This window comes from Schistocerca serialis, chromosome 3 (genome assembly GCF_023864345.2).
Source record: "Schistocerca serialis cubense isolate TAMUIC-IGC-003099 chromosome 3, iqSchSeri2.2, whole genome shotgun sequence".
Lineage (NCBI taxonomy): Eukaryota > Metazoa > Arthropoda > Insecta > Orthoptera > Acrididae > Schistocerca > Schistocerca serialis.
Genome location: NC_064640.1, coordinates 873,167,653 through 873,192,447, shown reverse-complemented (window position 1 = coordinate 873,192,447; position 24,795 = coordinate 873,167,653). Strand labels below are relative to the sequence as shown.

The 24,795-nt window shown below is 41.3% G+C and overlaps 1 protein-coding gene across 3 annotated transcripts in view; it reads left to right on the top strand.

Annotated features, from left to right (window-relative positions):
• The first annotated feature begins 15,951 nt into the window (after positions 1–15,951).
• The window catches only part of LOC126471063 (proteoglycan 4-like), a 374,497-nt gene continuing 365,653 nt past the window's right edge, over positions 15,952–24,795 (top strand). For 2 of the 3 annotated variants that reach the window (XM_050099130.1, XM_050099129.1), the window contains exon 1: positions 15,952–16,100. The gene's annotated coding sequence lies outside the window, so the exon portion shown is untranslated. The remainder of the gene's footprint in view (positions 16,101–24,795) is intronic. The other variant, XM_050099128.1, reaches the window with a different exon arrangement.

Below are 24,795 nucleotides of genomic sequence, written 5' to 3'. Positions count from 1 at the left end.
ACAACAATATCTATGAATGTCATTCCAATTGAAAGACCTCCTTTGTGTGACTTTCAAACAGAGGGTAAGGTGTTACTGACTTCTTACACGAGAATACAACCTTCGTCAGTATACTAGGAACAGACCCTTTTGAACCGGAAAGACTGTTATATATTGTGCGGAATATTTACTGTTGAGAAATAGAAACACAGAAAAAACACTCAAGACATTACCGTTATAGGTCAGTTCAGGGATAACATGTAACGATATTCAGTAGAGTCCATTTCATTTCCCATAGTTCAGTGTAATGACAAATAGAGCATTCTTCCTTGCAGACGCTAATTTCGCAACACTAGTTACGCTAATGTATTCACATTTTATTAATGGACATAAGAAACTTTAGCAGAAATCAAGACATAAAAATAATTCTCCCAATCCAATGAAATTTTCAAAATAAATACAAGTAAATACCAGTGTCATGCTTTCATCATTGAAGGTAATAGTTAATTGTGTATAACTAGTGTTTCCTAAATACAGTAGCATTCAGTACTGCGGAAGTAGGTTCACGCTGTACCATACAATATAGTGTATAAATGTCAACTTTTATGTACAATAGTTTTGATACATAATAGTAAATGGCACAATAACTAGTTTTCTCTCACTAATATTACAAAGTATACTCAGTGACAAGAAGCAATATCATTCAAAGCAGAACTTCATATACATTCCGTGACAAGATAAATAAACTCGAATAGGAATTATGTCAAAAGCTGCTAATATGGTATTCTCTATTAACTATGAGAAATACACAAACTGGATGTGAACAAAAATTACGTTGAATACGGGTAATATACATGCAACTCAATTAAGTCGAGCAGTATACACATGTATTCGTAAACAGGGACGAGTATACACAAGTCCACAGAACACTATACCACGATACTAGCTACTGTTTCATGTGAAATAAAAAATAAATATGGGATCATTTACATCACCATTTTCTTTAAAGAGCAAAATACACACACGAAGGAACACAATGATATGAAACCAGCTTCTGTTTTGCACGAAACCAAAACAAATATGAAAGCCCAATAAGAAAACGAAATGATTACTGTTCTAGCTGTACGAGTGGTCTGGAAGTGAACCAAGGTTGTTGCACTGGGTATGGGTTTGGATCGGGTATATCATGGCGTACTATGCAGTAACTATTTGTGAAGAGATCTTAGGCGTCACCATATCAAGCTGTTTTTGTAACCGACTGTGAAAAAAAAAACCAGAAAACAAAATATGAACACCAGTATTAGCGAAGGAGCTTAAAAAATATGTTTTAACACGAAAATGGTCTGTTACCGTACATATGTTCATGAATAAAACTTAGACTCCACTATAAACCCTAGTATTCTATAGCAGGTGTCATGAAACACGCAGTAAATCAAGTGTGTAATATAAGCTATTCCAAAAATTCCTAATGTATTCGACCCCTTGCAATTTGGGGACTACACAGTTTTCATTCATAAGTTCTCTTTCATAAAAAACGGTTATATTTTGCCTACCTTCAAGAGGAAGTTTCTTTATAATTCTGCATTTGGCAAACTACAACTACTCGATGAATGTAGTACACTTGGTAATAATACACGCACACATGATTTCACCAAACGAAATAACAGTGGTCTCTTAGGTCGTTGGAACGCTAGTCAAATCCCCAACCCACCACGTAGATGTAGGTCTCTGACGGTCACTCGAAGTTGCTTCATGAGAATACCGTAAAGCTCTCTTTGAACACCCCAAGGCAGATGCTTTCTCATCATTTTTGCTCTGAGTTAGAGCTCCACTTTTAACAAACTCGCCGGCCGGTGTGGCCGTGCGGTTAATGGCGCTTCAGTCTAGAACCGCGTGACCGCTACGGTCGCAGGTTCGAATCCTGCCTCGGGCATGGATGTGTGTGATGTCTTAGGTTAGTTAGGTTTAATTAGTTCTAAGTTCTAGGCAACTGATGACCTCAGAAGTTAAGTCGCATAGTGCTCAGAGCCATTTGAACCATTTGATTTAACAAACTCGGCATCAACGAGACGTTAAACTCCAATCTTCCTGTAAAGAGTAATTTCTCCGTTTTGTCCATAATCAGGATTGACGTTCGTATAAGCGTGATAAAAACGCAATTACTAGTAGAATACAATTGCTCCCTCTAGCACAGGAAAGGAGCAGAACTTGTGTATCCCCTGCTGCGGTACATTGACAGCTGCAGACAATTTCTCTCGTCCGGCCTTAGTACGTGATCTAGTTATTTCCCGCAAGCGCTCAGAAGCACGCACATTCATTCGTATCACAGTCGGCGGCATAACGGACGCTCAGGTGGGGCGACCATTTCGGTGAGATGGTCCCAGCAGGAAGCAGTAGGTAGGTTAAGGAACCAGTCGCTGACCAGAGGCCACACGCACGTCTTACTTTCGTTGTGATGAGGAAGGACGGTAGGTCTAGAGAGAGTCGTGACCTTGGAACCACAATCTCTCCGCCTTCGTAATATTTTAACGCACTGGCCAAGTCGCGCATACAGAAGGTTTCAGGCAGCTATACGTGCACAACCACAACCACATACACACACACACACACACACAAACACACACAAACACACACACACACACAAGCGCGCGCGCGCGCGCGCACGCAGTGTATGTACGGGGTATTTAAAATTTCAGTGGCCAAACTGACAGATATTACAATCCAGCCAACAACAAATCAATTTCGTTTAACGAACAGGTTTCGGGGAAACGCATACTGAGTGAGCACTAAGCATGTGTAGATACGCCCGTCGTGAAAGAGATAAGCAGAAAGTACCTCCTTCAAATATCGCTACACCAAATTTTATTCGACGTACATAGTGTTCTGACGTCCTGACGATCGTATTGAACCAGTAAACTGTATATAGAGCTGCAGTGCCTGCTTGACGGTTACAGCACATAACATGGAACGATACACCTGGAGACAACTGCGAGAAAAGCACACCTTTTTCCTCTTTCTTTGCAGCTATATGAAAACGGAAGTGTGTTCTACCCCTGTGCACTCAGAGGAGGAGTTAGTTGCAAGAACTCTTGCAGCGGTCGCACACATACAGAATACACCACACATTTTCCGTCGGACACTGAATGCCTTGTTACGTCGATACCGACAATGCACAGAAGATGATGGTGTTCACTTTCAACATCTGTTGTAACCCTGATCAGAACAATAAAGGACTGAAACTCATTGAACGTTACTTATTTCTCAGTTACACCCAGCTACCTCCTGGATACTCTGTAGCCACTCAATATACATTTTCAGCACTTGATTACTTAACAAAATATACTCGTATACTCGTGTTTGGCGGCCGCTGTGGCCGAACAGTTCTAGGCGCTACAGTCCGGAACCGCGAGACTGCTACGGTCGCAAGTTCGAATCCTGCCTCGGGCATGGATGTGTGTGTTGTACTTAGGTTAGTTAGGTTTCAATAGTTCTACGTCTAGGGGCTGATGTGATGATACGCACACACACACACACACACACACACACACACACACACACACGTATTCACCTTCAGATGTTCATAAAGTAAAGTGTTCAACAATAATTACGTTCTAAAATAGTGATAACCACTTCCTGCTACCAAAAGCTTCACTACTCATTTGGCAAACGCTGCTGAAGATGTGGTACAATACTGATGTTCAAATGTGTGTGAAATCTTATGGGACTTAACTGCTAAGGTCATCAGTCCCTAAGCTTACACACTACTTAATGCAAATTATCCTAAGGACAAACACACACACCCATGCCCGAGGGAGGACTCGAACCTCCGCCGGGACCAGCCGCACAGTCCATGACTGCAGCGCCTTAGAGCGCGCGGCTAATCCCGCGCGGCTACAATACTGATGTTTCTAGTTCAAACACAGATTATTTTATATTATTTTGTCATTTACGTTTTGCAAAAAGTCAACTTGATCTCCATTTGTAACACATTCCTACGCAACGTGGATCTATAGGTTTTGCAAGAGTATTTCATGTTCTAAAGATGTTTTCGAGCTTTCAACGCATTCGTAACACATGGCTTAGAGATCCATCATTAGTAAGCAAAACCTTTGACTAGGGGCACTTGCACCACGTTCATGTTCCCTGCCTCGTGATGACTGGGTGTTGTGTGCTGTCCTTAGGTTAGTTAGGTTTAAGTAGTTCTAAGTTCTAGGGGACTGATGACCATAGATGTTAAGTCCCATAGTGCTCAAAACCATTTGAACCATTTTTTAACCACGTTCATGCAAATGACACAGTCTCCGAAACTACTATCAGAAGTATTAGAATAACTGCGAGGAAGCAAGTAGTTAATACCTTTCGCGCATGCAGCTAACATTTGACTAAGCTAACAGGCATTGAATTGACAAATGTGGTTTACGCACATGGTTACACGATTTCTTAATATGTACGAACTGGCCTGCATCAGTCTTTTTAACTATAACTGCGATTTTGATTTCATAACAGATATACGAGAATCTTTGTGTATGAAAGCGTAAACCTTTCTTCATATGCCCGAAGCCGAATATGTGTACAGTATTCAAATGTTCAAATGTATGTGAATTATAAGGGACCGAACTGCAGAGGCCATCGGCCCCTAGACATACTTACTACTCAAACTAACTTATGCTAAGGACGACCACACACACCCATACCCGAGGGAGGACTCAAACCTCCGGCGGGAGGGGCCGCGCAATCCGTGACATGGCGCCTCAATCCACGCGGCCACGCAATTCATTTACGAGCGGAGTTCAGGACAGTAAAAGTAGACGTAAACTGTTTTCTATTGAAAGGCCAGCACACAGTAATATTCACGGAATATTTTGCCTATGAACACTGTTGTTGTAGGTGCAGGATTCATATTTTAATTCTCTACGGGAAAGGAGAATATCTCCAGGTCTGACAGTGAAAACCTTTGGTGTATAACGCAATAACTAACAGTCTAGCCTAGTCCCCATACAGGTCAATGCTCTTCCTGTAACTATTTTCCAGTGATTATATTCTATCCCTGAATCGTGATTCTGAAAGGTCTTTATAATTTCCGTATACAGCTGCTAAAATATTTCATCTGTCTCAAAACCTCATTCTGAAATAGGTTTCTTTTCATGTGGGAGTAGATAAAAGCTAGCCGGTGAAAAACTTGATGGGCACTTCATATTCTCAACATTTGCAATGGACAAGTTTGTTTCTTTGTCCTGATGAATGGTGATTATTTTCTTTTGAATTCAAGGCATTCTCGTGTTTATTCACTAGACTTGTGTTGTAATCACCAGGGATTGTTTTACATCATGCAAGATAATCAATAAGAAGAATCTCTGTACATTATCGGAAAACAACTTCAACCTTATTGTATTGTGAATAAAATTTTCCTTCTTTTTGAACAGAATCATCGACTTCTTCTCACCTACCTGACAGCTGTTTCGTTTCTGATGCGAAATGGCGTGCCCACGTACAAAGTAGACAACAAAATCTGCTCTAAATTAGTCGAAACTTTGCTAAGGAATTCCACATCTCATTTGAATTTGGCGAGCGTCCAAAAATGCGTCTACTTACGTTGCACACAGATGTGCCACAATCTTTTATCCAATACACCTAATACATAACATATTTCGTGTGTCTTTAATCGGCAATCGACCAACACCAGTTGTTCAATTTTCTCCGTATCTTTTTTATGTGGCTACTGTTGCTGGAAGTCCTTCACGTTGATCATCAAGAGATCTACGACCAAAGTTAAACTCTAAATCCATTTCTTAAGTGTTCAGTATGAAGGAACACACATCTTATGAATTTTCACCCATCTTGGATGAGAATGTGTTCTCGATAAACGGTCCGTAATAATGAAATGTGTGATGACACAGTATGTTCGTGGCGGGTCATACCCCGTCAATACAAAATGTTTCGAGATTCGATTACCAAAAAATATCTAAAAGTTAAGTTGGTGGTTTCAATGCTTATATGTCCTACATGGTTTCCCTTCACTTAAGTAGAACGCGTAGCACGCTCATACAAGCATGTGAAATTGTCAGAAAGTCCTTCTTTGGAATGTTGTTCAACTCACGTCTCACACTGGCTTCAGTGTCAGTAATGTAGCCAAAGTGTTGACCCTTCATGTGATTTTCTGCTCCGTCCTTCTGTGGTAGGTTAGTATTGATGACACCAAGTCACCTGGTCCGTTATGCTCTTTTTCAGAAAAGAATTGTCCGTGTTTTGCACTACAATCAAGACGACGCAAACGTTCACGCGTTGTTGTTTCTGTTTGGGAATCAATGTGTTCAGGACGAACGTTGCACTTTTCTCTTCCTTAAAAACTTCCGGAGAATGTCTTGAACACTTAATTTGGAGATGTTGCTCCATCGCCACTTGTGACAACAACGTTGACACATTACGGCCGCATGTCCACTGCTTAACACGTCTGCTCACAACTGACTGGTCGAATGCACATCTGTTGATTACAGTTGTTAGTTCAAGCTGCCACCGTAATTACTGTGCTTACGTCCCTTAGACGCCAGGAATCAAACCAGACTCGGAACTTTTCGGACGGATGATGTACATTCGATTAGTGACGTAACTAACAATCATTGTAATAGTAATAAAATCATTTACAGTTGTAACATTCTATCACGACTAGCATATATATGTGGTTTAAGAGTGCAATAATGATCTGGAAAGCAACGGTTCTATATAAGCTATGCCCGAAATAGATGCAATCTAACTGAAATATAAAAAGAAAAGATGGTGTATAGGCATAGGAAAAGTTACGGGTAATGTCCACAGCGCAACCGTCAGGAGTATTGGCCTTCAATGTACCTCGAGTCTACATCCCAGGGCTAGGTATCTACTTTCTGTTACTATACCACTTCTATGTGGTCCTGGAGGTGTGACACAGGCTCTGAAATCTAGAGCCTTTGACCCGCTTACAGTGCCACTGCAAGTACTGAGGAACATTAAGCTACGTGGTAAGGTTACAACTGAATTTTTCACTGGAGATATCCTGTATTTACTGTTACTGTAACTGATCTATACTTACTGGACTGAAATATTTTAACTATGCTAGATATGGAAGCAGAACATCTTTTTTGTATCGTTTAGAGAGCGTTTTAAGTGTGAGTATTGGCGAGGATGTGGACACCTGACGATGGGGAGTATGCACTCCACATGCATGATGTCGTCGCTAAATACTTCGCTTTCTCAGTCGTAGGAAAAGCTAATGCCCAGCTGAGATTCATAGGAAGAATCTTAAGAAAATGTAATTCGTGCACTAAAGAGGTGCCTTACAAAACACTTGTAAGAGCTATTTTTGAGAATTGCTTATTAGTCTGGTACCCTCATTGTGTTGGATTAATAGATGTGATAGAGAAGATCCAACGAAGGGCGACTCGTTTCGCGACGGGATCACTTAGTAAACGCGAGAGTGCTCACCAAGCTCCAGCGTAGTCTCTGGAAGAGAGGCGATGTGGGTAACGGAGAGGTTTTCTGTTGAAATTCCGAGAGCATACGTTCCAAACAGAGTTGAGCAAAATGCTGCTTCCTCCCACATATGTCTCGCGAAATGACCACGACGAGTAAATCGTAGAAATTAAACCTCGTGTGGCAGCTATTGACAGTCATTCTTTCCACGCGTCATTCACGAATGCGACAGAGAGGTGGGAAATGACAGTGGTAACAGAAGTACCCTCCGCCACACCCCGTAAGGTGTTTTGCTGGCTATATCTGTAGATGTAGAGAAGTTACAGATTAAGACCCTTCACATACACGGACGAAATAATGTGAACATCCTAGTACAAAACACACAATATCCGAACCTTCTTTTATGATCTACGTGTAATGGGCTAACGTTTCCTTTTGATTGTACCTTGCGATATAATAACAGTGAAAGTGATCTGACATGCCAGTACGTCTGTGAACATTGTGGCATTTTGCTGATGACCGTTATGATAGTCCTTACAGACATGCAGCGAAGGTAAATTGCCCCCGCCCGCTTCGTTGGTGCATCCGTGACAGCATTCAAAGACATACTAGAGGTATCTATAACTTTTGTAAACAGTATCATAACAACAAGCGGAGTTCGTAAAAAACCTGAACACAACAGTGGATGGAAAATTACTCTTACTGACAGTGTCAGGAAGGCACTGCAGAGGGTAGCTACATCTAAACAGAGGACCACTATTTTTAATGTGATAGCTGAGTTTAACATGTAACGTGAGAACAGAATGTCAACGAAACTGGCGGGACAGGAACTCCATAATTAATTCGTTCAAGGATGAGATATTGCAGTAAACCTGTCGTAACTATTTGAGTAGAGAAAAGAGGCTTCAGGTGTTCAAGGATGCAAAATATGTGTCGTCAGCCAAGAGAAACATGTCATTTATTCGCCAAGCCTAATTTAATATTGCTCCATGCGGAAGGAATATTTTATTTAAAAATGGTTCATATGGCTCTAAGCACTATGGGACTTAACATCTGAGGTCATCAGTCCCCTAGACTTAGAACTACTTAAACCTAACTAACCTAAGAACATCACACACACCCATACTCGAGGCAGGATTCGAACCTGCGACCGTAGCAGCAGCGCGGTTCCGGATTGAAGCGCCTAGAACCGCTTGGCCACAGCGGTCGGCAATGTTTTATTTATTCAGAGCATATGGAGAAGCGTAAAAACCACAATGTGTTTCTTTAGCATGCGGGAAGTTCTGTGACACTTTAGTCTGCCATACTGAGCATTTCAGTGGGTTCAAAAATGATCATAGTGAAATAAAACGTGTGGTACAATGTCTACAAAACTGCTATGGAAACATTTAAAGTTTTCTATTGGAGGAAACCTTTCGCTGAATTACTTTGAGACCTTAACGAACGAGTTATGTTTTCTCCATTATTATTTCAATTGTCCTTGTCCCAAATGGATAAAATGTTTGTTGTCAACGATACAGTGGTATCTCTGCTTTAATGTAATTAGAAACACATTGTAAAAGTTTGATGAAAATAAATGCTTTTGAATTACAATACAGATATCAGATAGTAAATGAATCAACGATATATTTGAATTTCTGTTGTATCATGGAACTGATATCACATCGTACCCCGGCAGAAAAAGTGCGAAGTCAAACAACGGCAATTTTTAGCTGATAACATTGAGAAATACGTGTGATGTGCATACATGAAAAAGTCACATCTGTATCTTGCAATTTGTCCACTTCAGGACAGTTGCGTCAGTTTTGGCTAGTACATGACTCGCCGTGCCAAGAACAGTGTCACTTCAGTGTTGCTACTGCCAGACATGCATGGGCCATTCAAGTGTAACGAAAAATTTTGAGTTGCGACGCTTTCCATTTAAAAGGTAAACAGAATGTAATGTTTATTATAATTGGTTATTACAACGTCGGTGTTTGTACAGTGTCTGTATCTGACATTACAATGTCCTTCAGACGTGCATGTGTGTCTGAAAGAACAGACACTGTTTCTCGATGAAAAGTGCTGCTGCATTATATAAGCCGATTTATGATTCAATGTTTTCGTAAATTGTGTTTCTATTATTGAACCTAAATAATGATTCTTATAAAATTGAATTAATTTCCGTAAATTATAACTTCGCATTTTTTGTTTTCCTAATGCAACTATTTCAACTCGTTTTTCATTTTTTATTTTAATGGAAGTACTAATATATATATATATATATGAGGGAAGTTTGGGCAGCAAGGAAGGCAGCAAAAGGAACTGGCCATGTAGTTTAGTCCAAATACGCTCTTTAAGGGCAAGACACCAATAATATATATATATATATATATATATATATATATATATATATATATATATATATATATATATTGCGTATTGAACTGGGGACCTAGAAACGGCAGAGTGGCTTTGTCCCTGTCGTAGACCTCAGTGGTTCACAACCCCAGAACAGGCTACTGCAGTCCACTCATCCCACCGCCGTCTCACACCGAACCCAAGGTTATTGTGCGGTTCGACCCCCAGTGGACCCTTCCCCCCAAAGCCCCCCCCCTCCTCCCAGGAACGTCTCATACCAAACAAGTGTAACCCCAATGATGTTTGCTTGGTAGAGTAATTACGGTGTACGAGCACGTGGAGACAGTGTTTGCGCAGGAATCCCTGACATAGTGTAACTGAGGCGGAATACAGAGAACCATGCCGTTTTTTCTCAAATATTGCATTTTTGAGTTGTGCCACTGTTCTTTCTGATGTGCGATATAATCAAATCAACGATAATGATAACGATGATTTTATGTTCTAGATCGGCGACTCATTGAAAAAGCTACTGGAAGAAAATGAAGATGGGGTTCAATGCTGAAGAAGACAGCGTGTGGGTCATCAGTGAAATGGGTTTTCTTATACAAAGATATAGGTGATACTAATGATTCAGAAGTGAGGGTTCGCGCCGGCCGGTGTGGCCGTACGGTTCTAGGCGCTTCAGTCTGGAAGCGCGTGACCGCTACGGTCGCAGGTTCGAATCCTGCCTCGGGCATGGATGTGTGTGATGTCCTTAGGTTAGTTAGGTTTAAGTAGTTCTAAGTTCTAGGGGACTGATGACCTCAGATGTTAAGTCCCATAGTGCTCAGAGCCGTTTGAACCATTTTTTTGAGGGTTCGCCATATTTGAATTACGGGGACCACGCCAAAAGGAGACTACCTAGTTAATCAGAAGATGTGAGTACCTCTAACATTTTTGGAGTTGTGCAAGATGGGTGAGAACAGAGTAGTCAGCTCATTGAGGTGGAGGGGAAGAAGCTGTGACTTTAGCATTTCTATTGTGTAGAGGAAATACAGAGGTGGGGACAGGACACAAAAATAAAAGAAAATTCAGTCTTTTTATCTTATCCATTATAAAATGATAACTGGAAGCCTATGATTTTTAAATTCCATAATTTGATTCCAAAATCAAATTATTTACTGCTACCAGCTAAAAATTTATTTATTTCGCTTGTCTTAGCAACTAAAAGTTTTCCAAAATAGATTCTAATTTCAATTACGTTTCTATTACTATGTTAAGGCATCTAAAATGTGATGACTGCTGAGTTTTAGCTGCTACAATGTTCTCGTTACACCTCTGTAATGAAAACATATGAAAAGTAATCATTAATTAATTTTCTTGTCCTAAATATATTGAAAATCTGAAAGCAACTTACTGAAATTTGACTGTCTTGTTATCCACAAACTCACTCATGCTGATCACCACTCAGGCATTGCTTGCCTGTGTATTCCAAAAATAGAAACATAAACAAATTAGACACAAAGTTAAAACGTACACCGCAGAATCAGAAAAATTAACAAATGAGTGACAGAGATATTATATATATCGTCAGCAGACAAGATGCGTTACTTTAACAGTACAAGAAACATTTCTGAAAACATGAAAAATGTTATTTGGTAACCTATCAATTACGTGATCTCTTCTTTCTATATACTACACTTTGAACACACTATCGAAACACCTGAATAAATTTCTTTCTTTATTTTTTTTTGTCTTATTTTAAATGGCTTTGCACAATGGCCTACACAAATAAATATAAAATGAAGGAAACATGTGGCAAGATTCAGTTTGAGTTACGTCATATAGAAACTTAAGAACTGTACACTTTGTTATCAGATATATGAAAAAATTTCCACTTGAGACAAGAATTCAAGATCAACGTTAAGTATTTTGAATAGTTTCTTTTTTGTATGTCAGTGTATCTCAATGTCTTCCAAAACATCAATTTCAATAGGTGTATCTAATTCCTGAAGTTCTTTCAACTTTTTTTTTCATGTGGTTGTCATGTGTTTTGTGTGTGTGTGTGTGTGTGTGTGTGCACTTGTTGCTGGTTATGAGTGTCTCGTGCATCCACAAATTAAATAAAAATGATAAAATCGGTTAGTTGGAAGCGTTAGATACATATATAGGCATTGTTAAAAATATGAAGACATGGCAGCAAAAGCCAAATATGGAAGTCGCTCAGTGGGTCTCTTTAGCTGTTTCGACAGAAGCCTTACATTCAACGAAACTACAAAAATGACATATATAAGTTAGTGAAAACGCTATGATAAATAGCGGTCGTTCTGTTGCGAAAAATGTTCTCAACAGTCAATGGGTAGCATCTGCACTCATTGACTGTCTCTAACAGTATGTGAGACTGGTTTGTTTCTGGTTTGTCAATACCAGGTGGTTATAATGAAAATGCAGTTACTCATAGAGGTCCAGTGCGGGCTGTAATTATCGTATAATAGCGAAATTATGCGATAATGTGGGACAGATTTACACTGGAAAAAGTTAATACCAGACTGATGACCTCAGAAGTTAAGTCGCATAGTGCTCAGAGCCAAGTTAATACCAGTTTTGGCCACCATGTGGAAATCTTGCTCTGTAAATGCAAGAAAGAGGTACAGAAATGTTTCCATACGTAATGGCTTAAAACGAGACGTGAGCAGAAAAGGTCAAACAACTGAGAATGGCTTAATGTTGATATTCATTGTTAACTGCCGCTTACACAATTAGTTCAATATGAGCACCAGAGACGTCGACAGACAGCGCCAGATTTGCACCTGGCAACCAAGATTGAAACTATTTTTTTCCAAGGTAAATCTGTTCCGATTTAACACATTACCATATTTACCAACATTCACTGCACTTTAATTATAGCCAACCGGTGGATTCATTATACACATGTCTATGTCTTCTTGTGTGCAAATGAACTCTTTATGAGCAATAATAGGTATGTGTGAGTTTCTGTGTGAAAGACCACTCAAAATTTTTTATACAGAAATATGTTTTGTGGAATGAAAAGTGTATATACGTATATCAACATGTCTATTCATACTATACTTCAAAACCATGTATCCACTACTGGAAACAATAAGTTACTTTTCGATTAGATATAGTTTTGTAAACATATTCAAATGTGCCAATTTGTAATATAACAACTTTGTGTTACCAGGACCAGAATTAACCTAAATTTGGAAAACAATGATGTAGTCTGTCAATGCCCCGATGACGCGAAATAGATAGTGCATTGAAATAAGATCACGATTTGTGACTGAAGGCGATTGTTCTCATTTTAAGGAAAAAATATTTTTACATTCCCAATATCTGTAGGACAGTTGACGACTGTAAGAATAAATTTACACATTTTTTGTCCTGTATTACAATGAATTTACCGGAATGATGCAGCTGAGACTCAAGATGTATCGCGTTTGAGATCCCATATACCAGTAAACAAAAATACACGTATTCGACAACTGGAATTATCTTCCTAACCCTCAGTTGGTAACATCCATCTCTTAGGCGGGTATAAAAGCTCTCAATGTATTGTTGACAGACGTGCATTGTTACTTGGATCTGATATTTCAGCTATGCTTCATTCCTGAGTTGAACTTGCTACTGTGTGGACGTCATTGTCTCTTTTCCACGATAGTATTGTTTTACTCGCACACAAACGTCAGTCACATCGTCTCACAGGCGGATATTACTGTAGAGGTAAGATTTTTACTCCGTTTGACATACGGATATTACTCTAAACGAGTATTTTTTTTGTTATACTCTTTATTTTTCAAATATCTCATTACTCGTAGATGACTACTAGAGGAGGGATACCCTGTGTGTCACAAAGAAGCAAAAGAATGGTGCATATGGCTTTAGAGCAGTTTGAAGAAAGCGATGGTGATTATCATTCAGACGATTCTTACGTTCCTGAGGAAGATCACATATCAGACTCATACCATGACAGTGATTCTGAAATTGATGTGAATGATATTCTCTGCACGTCCGAGAATGAACAAGATGGTGTTGACTCTCTTCAGAGTAGGGAAAATGATAACACCAAAACTGCCATAATTTATCATGACCAGATGAACTATTTCTTTGCATGTATATCAAGATATTTGAGAAAACACATCTCAGGTTAAGAAACTATTCCATTTGAAAAAGAAATATTAAATTTTGGGAATTTTGCAAAAGAATAATATCCTTTATAAACTATTTTATGTAAAAACAGGTACTTAATTTTATAATTTTTTTGTATTGTATTGCAAAATGTGATTGAAAAACAGTAAAAATGTTATACTACTGGCCATTAAAATTGCTACACCTCGCAGATGACGTGCTACACACGCGAAATTGAACCGACAGGAAGAAGATGCTGTGATATGCAAATGATTAGCTTTTCAGAGCATTCACACAAGGTTGGCGCCGGTGGCAACACCTACAACGTGCTGACATGAGGAAAGTTTACAACCGATTTCTCATACACAAACAGCAGTTGACCGGCGTTACCTGGTGAAACGTTGTTGTGATGTCTCGTGTAAGGAGGAGAAATGCGTACCATCACGTTTCAGATTTTGATAAAGGTCGGATTGAAGCCTATCGCGATTGCGGTTTATCGTATCGCGACATTGCTGCTCGCGTTGGTCGAGATCCAATGGCTGTTAGCAGAACATGCAATCGGTGGGTTCAGGAGAGTAATGCGGAACGCCGTGCAGGATCCCAATGGCCTCGTATCACTAGCAGTCCAGATGACAGGAATCTTATCCGCATGGCTATAACGAATCGTGCAGCCACGTCTCGATCCCTGAGTCAACAGATGGGGACGTCTGCAAGACAACAACCATCTGCACGAACAGTTCGACGACGTTTGCAGCAGCATGGACTATCAGCTCGGAGACCATGGCTGCGGTTACTCTTGACGCTGCGTCACTGACAGGAGCGCCTGCGATGGTGTACTGAACGACGAACCTGGGTGCACGAATGGCAATACGTCATTTTTTCGGATAAATCCAGGTTCTTTTTACAGCATCATGATGGTCGCATCAGTGTTTGGCGACATCACGGTGAACGCACATTGGAAGCGTGTATTCGTCATCGCCATACTGGCGTTATCACCTGGCGTGATGGTATGGGGTGCCATTGGTTACACGTCTCGGTCACCTCTTGTTCTCTTGTTCGCATTGACGGCACTTTGAACAGTGGACGTTACATTTCAGATGTGTTACGACCCGTGGCTCTACCCTTCATTCGATCCCTGCGAAATCCTACATTTCAGCAAGATAATGCACGACCGCATGTTGCAGGTCCTGTACGGGCCTTTCTGAATACAGAAAATGTTCGACTGCTGCCCTGGCCAGCACATTCTCCAGATCTCTCACCAACTGAAAACGTCTGGTCAATGGCGGCCGAGCAACTGGCTCGTCACAATACGCCAGGCACTACTGATGAACTGTGGTATCGTGTTGAAGCTGCATAGGCAGCTGTATCTGTACACGTCATTCAAGCTCTGTTTGACTCAATGCCCAGGCGTATCAACGCCGTTATTACGGCCAGAGGTGGTTGTTCTGGGTACTGATTTCTCAGGATCTATGCACCAAAATTGCGTGAAAATGAAATCACATGTCAGTTCTAGTATAGCATATTTGTCCAATGAATACCTGTTTATCATCTGCATTTCTTCTTGGTGTAGCAATTTTAATGGCCAGTAGTGTAGTATTAACTTTTCATCAGGGTTTTAAATTGTTATTTATTTTCGGTATTCACTACAGTGGAATTTTTTTGAAAAATCTGGTCATTTTAGTCTCCCAGACAGATGTTACCTTAAACGCCATTTTTTTTCACATGTTACCAACTAAGAGTTAAACACGTCGTATGTAAGTTAAAGAAACAGTAATAAGGACTTGCAGCAGCAAGTACTTTGATTTATAAAATGAAAGCAAATCGCGCTTGTTCCGGGGTAAAACAGTGCAAATCGATAACGACAGTAGATTTGGCAACGTTGTAGAGTTTGTTCTAGCGGTAATGTCTGTGATTGGTAAGTCGTATTGTTGTTGACGTCGAGGGGCGCGAGAGACGGTGGGAGGGAGAGAGAGAGAGAGAGAGAGAGAGCAAGCGCTTGACGTGCGTGACCGAGGAGTGGGAGAGGGAGGGTGGGGGTACTGGAGGGGGGGTAGCAGGTGAGCGCAGGACGAGTTTGGTGGCTGCAGGAGGCTCGCGCGCGCCGCAGTGAAATCTGTTAGTCTGTGCTCTGGCCAACTATGCCACGACAGTGCTAGTGCCCTCGCTCCGCTGTCCGCTGCTAGCTGCGCAACCACCGGCGGAACCGAGAGGTAACTTCGCAGCCTGCACTCTCTTTTCTGCCGCCTCCGCTCCTTGTCCTCACTGCATACTCTTTTTATTAACAACTTTCAACTTTTTCTTTCGGTAGTTTCGCTATTTCCTTATTCTTGTCGCAGTTAAAAGGCTGCGTTTCTGTTATCTGACATGTTTGTGACAATACAAAACACACACAGCATCGGAGAGTGAAAGCTACATCGTTTCTGTCAGCCATTACTTCTCTAGAATTTCGTTAATACAAATTATTGTTTATGCTGTCTTTTCTCTGTCGCCTACTGTTATATGCAATCGGTCTTATAATTTTCCTGCATAGCTATATACTGGTTTAAAACGATTGTATTAAGACTTTCCATCGGAAAAGTCTTGCTAAAGTCGACATAACGTTGACACTCTTTATGTTTACATACCAATATTAATTATAACGTTACAAGACTAGAGTGTTTGAGGAAGAGGGTGTAGTATTTTCCTGGAGAGGTCCCTGCGCTCTTAGAAGGCGACAGCAGTGTGGAAAATATGTTTGTGGTCGCATCAGGTTGCAAAACGATGTCAAGTAACACTGTTGCCTCCAAACTCTGGTGTTTTTTCGTCTTATTTCATTAAATAGACAGACTACTCCATGGCTCCTATAAACTCTAACAAAAAACTGATTTTCCTTGTACACAACGTGTCTATTTGTCTTTTTTTCCTTATAAACAGTCGCTCGAGTCTCACTTTATTAATTCCCAAAGAGATCTTCAAGATAAATATAGCACTACTGGAATATTCACGTTTAAGTTTAGAAACCAAAACGTCAGATTTATTTCTTACGTCATATTATGACGAGTAACGTTTAATTCTAGTTGTGTTTGCAACAGTTGCACCCGAAGTAAAACGTACATGTGGTTTGAAATAGCTTTACTTGACTATTCAGCACAGAGCTTTACTAGCAGACTCGGTGGTAGCTGCGAGGTCAGCCCGTCAGATTGCTAACCGAAAGTGCGTGGGTTCTATTCCACTCAAGGCTAGAGATTTTAATCTTCTCGGGACTGGGTGTTGCGTTCTCTTTATGTTTGTGTTACTGTAACTGACAAGAAGATAGTCTCCAATACACTGTCGTATCCCCTTTCCATTACTGAGATGGCTTAAAGGTCACGAACCGCAAGTCAATAAATGGAAATAATAATGAAAAGTAGTATGTGTTAGTCCGCCCCTGTAGCTGAATGGTCAGCGCGGCGAGCTGTCATGTCAAGGGGCCCGGGTTCGATTCCCGGCTGGGTCGGAGATCTTTCCGGTCAGGGACTGGGTGTTGTGTTGTCCTCATTATCATTTCATCATCATCAGTGGAAGGCAACGGGAAACAAGCACTGGAATCACTTCCCTAGACGCTCATGCGGTGGACCTCTCTGACGAGGCTTCCCCCATGCAAGACCTGCCGTAAGGAAGAACGCAAAGTTAAGTATGTGTTACGCATGTACAGGTACAAATTGTTATGCGATGTATAATATAATTTACTTCGGAAAAGTTCACAATTTTCCGACCTTCAGCTTATTTGGAAAAATACTTGTGCTCATCATCGATTTTAACCATATGTCATTTTACTTTCTAAAGGGCCAGTAACTTAAAAAAGAATATGAATAAGAACAGAATAAGATCTGTGACTTGCAAGATTCTTGCTCCTGATTCCTCGGCATTGCTCTGTGTATTGTCTGTCGACTGACTGACTCTGAGCGCTGTTCTTAATAAGCAGCCTTCACTAAGAGGTAAACTAAACTGTCCAGGTACTCTGTTGCTGTACTACATCCATATTCCACTTTCTGTGGAACTTCATGCGTTATCCATCCTCTCCCGCCTGAATTTTAACGAACTTCCTCTCCCCAACGCTGAAACCCGATCCTAGATACACTCCTCTTTCCACACATAGTCACAATGCTCCACCTCACATCTTCCCTCCATTTTCCTCCTCCCTCTCTCTGTCTTCCTCCATCTCGCTGACTTTTAGTCGGTACCTACGGTTCCACAGGGTCCCATATTCATAGCACCATTAACACTATCATTAGACTCTCCAGCCAAAGGTTATATATATATATATATATATATATATATATATATATATATATATATATATATATGTTTTAAATTTATGTAACCTTTGGCTGAAGAGTGGTTTTATCCGCTGCCAGCCCCTCCCTTCGTGGGAACTGAAATGACAGTGAAGGGAAAAAGGCGAAACTACGGCTTTGTCTCCATCCTACGAGCAGCTTGCTAAAGGTAGAGGAGTTTTAATAGTGTAATGAATACGAATAAACATATTACTTACTAACTGAAAGTACCAGATCAGTTTTGTCAAGGAAGCGCACGAAGATGGGTTCCATCAAATCATCTCGAGTAACTGGCTTCTTACAATTATGACGGGAGAGAAGTGATTGTTACTTATTTGTGATACGTTTGATAGTGCTGAGGAAATGAAAATTATTCACCGAATGCGACACTGATGCCAGTTCTTTAACGCCGAATATAAATTACACGAGTTTGAGCTCAGTGCTAATTACAGGTAGGAGGGTCGTGAAATATGACTTGTGAGAGGTACAGCGCTCTAGCTGTGAGCAGAGGAAACTGGAGCAATCTCACTGAGAGTGGGCTATCTGTGTCGGCGGCGGTGCTCGTGAGGTATTACTGGACCAAAGGCTCTCACGACTACGGCATAACCTGAATGCACGCCGTTTACCTTGCGCTGACTTTTGCTTTCTAATACCTGCCAGGACGCCTTTTTGTAGCAAGCCTAGCGTATCGAAGTAGGTGTACAGCATGCTGAACGCGGTTCTCTCCAACCAGCAATTGTGATCAACTCTACTGAAAGCCTCGTCACTTAACCCTGAAGTCGTTTAAATCGTAGAGGAGTTAAGTTTATAAGCCTTAAAGAAATAAAGACATTCCAGTAATATACAAACCTTGTTAAAATATTTGAGTCCAATATTTACTGCAGGATTACCACCAAACGAGTCCTATCAGCTACTCTTCCTGACTGCTATGCGTTGCTTGTGCCACGATATTACTGTTGTACTCAGTTTCCGTCAAATTCTTGCGGATGTACACTGTTTACGGGAATTCTTACGTAGTTTTTTTCCTGACCTGCGTCAGACATCTAGTTGAAAGTATATACCTATTAAATGGGATGCCACAATCACGGTGCCTGTACGACACAGATGTTGCAGATTTCATAAACTTCGATGTTTGGAACGGAACCCGTGATCAGTAGAAACAGTTTCGTATCTGGCTTTAAAATGTACCTCAAGCGGAATCTAACATTTAAATTTTACGATCACTCTGCAAATTTGTTTCCTCGCTTTTCTGCGCCAGAAAAAAATTACGTTAAAGCACAAGGCTTCATCAAGTTACTCAATTTCTCTTGCGTGGTCAGTTTTTAAGTACAACAGTAGTGGTAGTGAGTAAAAAGAATGAACCATGGTATTGCAAAAAAAAACCAAAAAAAACACAAACAAAGTGTGTTTAAAGGTTTGGCTCGTGGGCTTTAAAGTCGAGGCATATAATTTATAAATAAATTAAGCAATTAAAAATAAATATTCAGTTCCACTACGTTTAACATACAATGCTTCGATGTCATGAACACCTGTACAAAGCAACCCGTCATCATAAAAATCCTCTCCCTCATTTGTCAGGGTTAACATGCACTGCACGACATTCACTTTCTTCGTGAAGACTCCGACAAGAGGAAACATCGGATTTTCATTAATACAGCCTGAATTATTTGGATTGGAGTGAGTATTCTATTAAATCAGTGCAGAAATTAATACTGCGTAGCATTCAACGTATGAAACTGACATATTGTCTTTTCTGCGGAGGATGACGTTCGAAATCAAGCCAGCTTTTGCGGACTTGGCGGAGTTAACACGTGAATTTAATTATGCAGCATTTCCGCAATACTAGAAATAAAATATATTGCAGTTGAAAGACATGGATTGTCGAAGTCTGGTTTCCAGCTCTCGGCGTACGTAGAGGATATGTTGCAATTACCGATGTCGACGTGACGTTAAAACCTAATCTTATCTTTCTCGCAATTATCAGAAAAATAGTAGTGTGATATCGAAACTTCTTTAAATGCTCTGTGTAGGGCATAAGCACAGACAGGATGCTGCAAAAGGGACACTAGGTGTTTGAGATGGTGTCAATGTGGATTGTTTCTGTAAAAATGTTTCTACAATATTTTGCGTATTCTTCGAGACCTATGGGGGCACAGTTGTTTTCTGTTATGCATGAAATAAATCATACAGAGATTACATGTAGACAGCTTATTGCAGAAACTATCGATCCAAAGACAACTTATTAAGTTGTTTGGAAAGTTACAAACATAACTTGGCTGTTTTAAATGTCTTTTTACGTTCTGTTCACCACAGTTTAACGCGTCCGTGTTTGGCGGTTTAGGAATTTTTCCTGTATGTAAGGGGAATCGTAATTCGGGCGACGTAAACTATAATTATGTAGACTTCGCTTGCCAAGCGTCACTAACTTTAAAGAAACGTGATAGATAATGGAGGATCTTTTAACTTTTGTAACAAAAAAGACGTTCATAGCAAGGCCGGCCTACTGTTCGACATATGGCAGGTTTAGCTGGCATATCACCTCGCAGCTGAGATGTCTCCGTTATGGAAACAGAAAAGGAGGCTCTAATATTAATAGGTAACATTCTCTTCGCAAACAGTCTATATACATGGTCATTTCAAGACAGCGTTGTTAACTCTGTCATTCTTCTCCAGCTAGCGACAGGTTGCAATTTAAGTACAATTCTGATTCGCGTGTGATTACTCATATTTTCCGAATTTTCCAAAAGGTAACGGTACGTGCAAAATGCATTCGCCTGCAGCTCTAATTTTCATAAACTCCACACGTGCTTATACAAATTGTTTAATTCGATGTTATGCTTGATACCACCTCCTCAATATCAACTGTCAGTGCCGAAACCCGTATAAACGAAGAAAAGCATCAGCCCGAAGATTGGTTTGAACACCACAATGTCCTCTTAGGGATGGACATATTAGTGGCTGTATGTCATTGCATTCTAACTACCTAAGAGCTGATTATAGGACGACCGTAAGTTTAACCTGTTAACGCTGAAGATAGCCAGTGTGGCCTCACTTAAGCTGTCGCTCAGGCGAGTGAGCTCCGGCCTGCACCGAAATAATTCACTGAAGAGCCAAAGAAACTGGTACCTGTCCAATATAGTGTAGGACCCCCGCGAGCACGCAAAAGTGCCGCAGCACGACGTGACATGGACTCGACTAATGTCTGAAGCAGTGCTGAAGGGAACTGACACCATGGATCCTGCAGGGCTGTCCATTAATCCGTAAGAGTACGAGGGGTTGACGATGTGTTCTGAACAGCACGTTGCAAGGCATCCCAGATTTGCTCAATAATGTTCGTGTGTGGGGCGTTTGGTGACCAGGGGAAGTGTTTCAACTCAAAAGAGTGTTGCCAGAGTCACACTGTAGCAATTCTGGGCGTGTAAGGTGTCCTATTGTCCAGCTGGAATTGCCCAAGTCCGTCGGAATGCACGATGGACTTGAATGGATGCGGGTGATCAGACGTACGTGTCACCTTTCAGAGGCGTATCTAGATGTATCAGGGGTTCTACATCACTCCAACTGCACACACCCCACACCATTACAGAGCCTCCACCAGCTATAACATCCCCTGCTGACATGCAGGGTCATTGTATTGATGAAGTTTTCTCCATACACGTACACGTCCATGCGCTCGATACAACTTGAAACGAGACTCTTCCGACCAGGCAACAGGTTTCCAGACATCAGCAGTCCAATGTCAACGTTGACGGGTCCAGGTGAGGCGTAAAGTTTAGTAACGTGCAGTTATCAAGGGTACACGAGTGGGTCGACGGCTCTGAAAGCCCATATCGTTGAATCATTCGCACTCTGACACTTGTTGCTGGCCCAGCATTTAAATCTGCAACAATTTGCGGAAGGGTTGCACTTCTGTCACGATGAACAATTCAGTCGTCGTTGGTTCCGTTCTTGCAGGATCTTTTTCGTGCCACAGCGATGTCGTAGATACGGTGTTTTACCAGATGCCTGATATTCACGCTACACTCTTGAGATGGTCGACCAGGAAAATTCCCACTTCATCGCTACCTCGGAAATGCTGTGTCCCATCGCTCGTGCGCCGACTGTAACACCGCGTTCAAACTCACTTAAATCTCGATAGCCTACCATTGTAGCAACAGTAACCGATCTAACAACTGCGCCAGACGCTTGTTGTCTTATATAGGTGTTGCGTACCGCAGCGCCGTATTCTGCCTGTTTGCATATCTCTGTACTTGAACACGCATGCCTATACCAGTTCCTTTGATGGTTTAGTGTATTTCTCGTGGTGAGTCCACACTTTCATGGGTCCTCCATATGACGGACCTCGTAGCGAGAGAATGCTGTCATTGGTCTGTCATAGAACAGGGTACACGCATAAAAGGATACAGTAGATTACAGTACTGCAGACTTTTTCTACATCTACATCCATACTCCGCAAGCCACTGACGGTGTATCGCTGAGGGTACTTTGAATACCTCTATCGGTTCTTCCTCCTATTCCAGTTTCGTATTGTTCGTGGGCAGAAAGATTGTCGGTATGCCTCTGTGTGGGCTCTAATCTCTCTGATTTTATTCTCATGGTCTCTTCGCGAGATATACGTAGGAGGGAGCAATATACTGCTTGACTCCTCGGTGAAGGTATGTTCTCGAAACTTCAACAAAAGCCCGTACCGAGCTACTGAGCGTCTCTCCTGCAGAGTCTTCCACTGGAGTTTATCCATCATCTCCGTAAATTACTAAATGATCCTGTAACGAAGCGCGCTGCTCTCCGTTGGATCTTCTCTATCTCTTCTATCAGCCCTATCTGGTACGGATCACACACTGGTGAGCAATATTCAGGCAGTGGGCGTACAAGTGTACTGTAACCTACTTCCTTTGTTTTCGGATTGCATTTCCTTAGGATTCTTCAAATGAATCTCAGTCTGGCATCTGTTTTACCGACTATCAACTTTATATGACCATTCCATTTTAAATCACCCCTAATGCCTACTCCCAGATAATTTATGGAATTAACTGCTTCCAGTTGCTGACCTGCTATATTGTAGCTAAATGATAAATGATCTATGTATTCGCAGCACATTATACTTGTCTAGATTGAGATTCAATTGCCATTCCCTGCACCATGCGTCAATTCGCTGCAGATCCTCCTGCATTTCAGTACAATTTTCCATTGTTACAACCTCTCGATATACTACAGCATCATCCGCAAAAAGCCTCAGTGAACTTCCGATGTTATCCACAAGGTCATTTATGTATATTGTGAATAGCAACGGTCCTACGACACTCCCCTGCGGCACACCTAAAATCACTCTTACTTAGGAAGACTTCTCTCCATTGAGAATGACATGCTGCATTCTGTTATCTAGAAACTCTTCAATCCAATCACACAATTGGTCCGATAGTTCATATGCTCTTACTTTGTTCATTAAACGACTGTGGGGAACTGTATCAAACGCCTTGCGGATGTCAAGAAACACGGCATCTACCTGGGAACCCATGTCAGGTCTACAAAATGTCTCGAGCAATTTTCCTTTGCCTTTAGAGGTCCCCTCTGCTATTAAGCAGCGGTGTGCGCTGAGGCTCGCTAGCGGAATGAAGTAGCGGCTGCGCTGCAGACTGTTGGCCGAGGGCGGCAGGCTTAGCCCAGCCACGCCCGCCACGAAAGGCCAGCCGCCTCAGCGCTGCCTGGTCACGTCGGTCTGCGCTCTTACTCGCGCTATGACCACACGCCTGCTGCGCCGCTTGCCGCTTGCCTTCACCGTAGCCACCTGCTTTCGCTGGGGCCCTTCTGAAAGCTGCTGCCACGTTCCTTCCTGGCTGCTAACAATGACACTCTGAGCAGGTTCCGATCAGAGTTGCAAAATAACCGTGGGCTGACGTAGACCATCGTAACATATGTAGGTGTAGCAGGATATAAGATGAACATCGACAAAAGCAAAACGAGGATAATGGAATGTAGATGAATTAAGGCAGGTGATGCTGAGGGAATTAGATTAGGAAATGGGACACTTAAAGTAGTAAAGGAGTTTTGCTATTTGGGGAGCAAAATAACTGATGATGGTCGAAGTAGAGAGGATATAAAATGTAGACTGGCAATGGCAAGGAAAGCGTTTCTGAAGAAGAGAAATTTGTTAACATCGAGTATAGATTTAAGTGTCAGGAAGTCGTTTCTGAAAGTATTTGTATGGAGTGTAGCCAAGTATGGAAGTGAAACATGGACGATAAATAGTTTAGACAAGAAGAGAATAGAAGCTTTCGAAATGTGGTGCTACAGAAGAATGCTGGGGATTAGATGGGTAGATCACATAGCTAATGAGTGGTGATTTCTTTAATGAGAAAAGTAAACGTCATCTGAAAAAATTACTTAAGAAACGGATGTAGCCTTGCTTTATTTACAGAAAACTATTTTCCTTAGAGATGCAGAAGGTGACGCATATCCCAAATGATGGGAGCAGGCATGCTAGACGCACACATCCGAGAACTTTATTAATACAGCCTACTGAAGCGAACGGCCCTAACAACTAGTCTGTATTCATAAATTTCTCGTATCTCAGACGTATATTCGATTCATTACTTCTCGAGAACAGAGCTCTTGT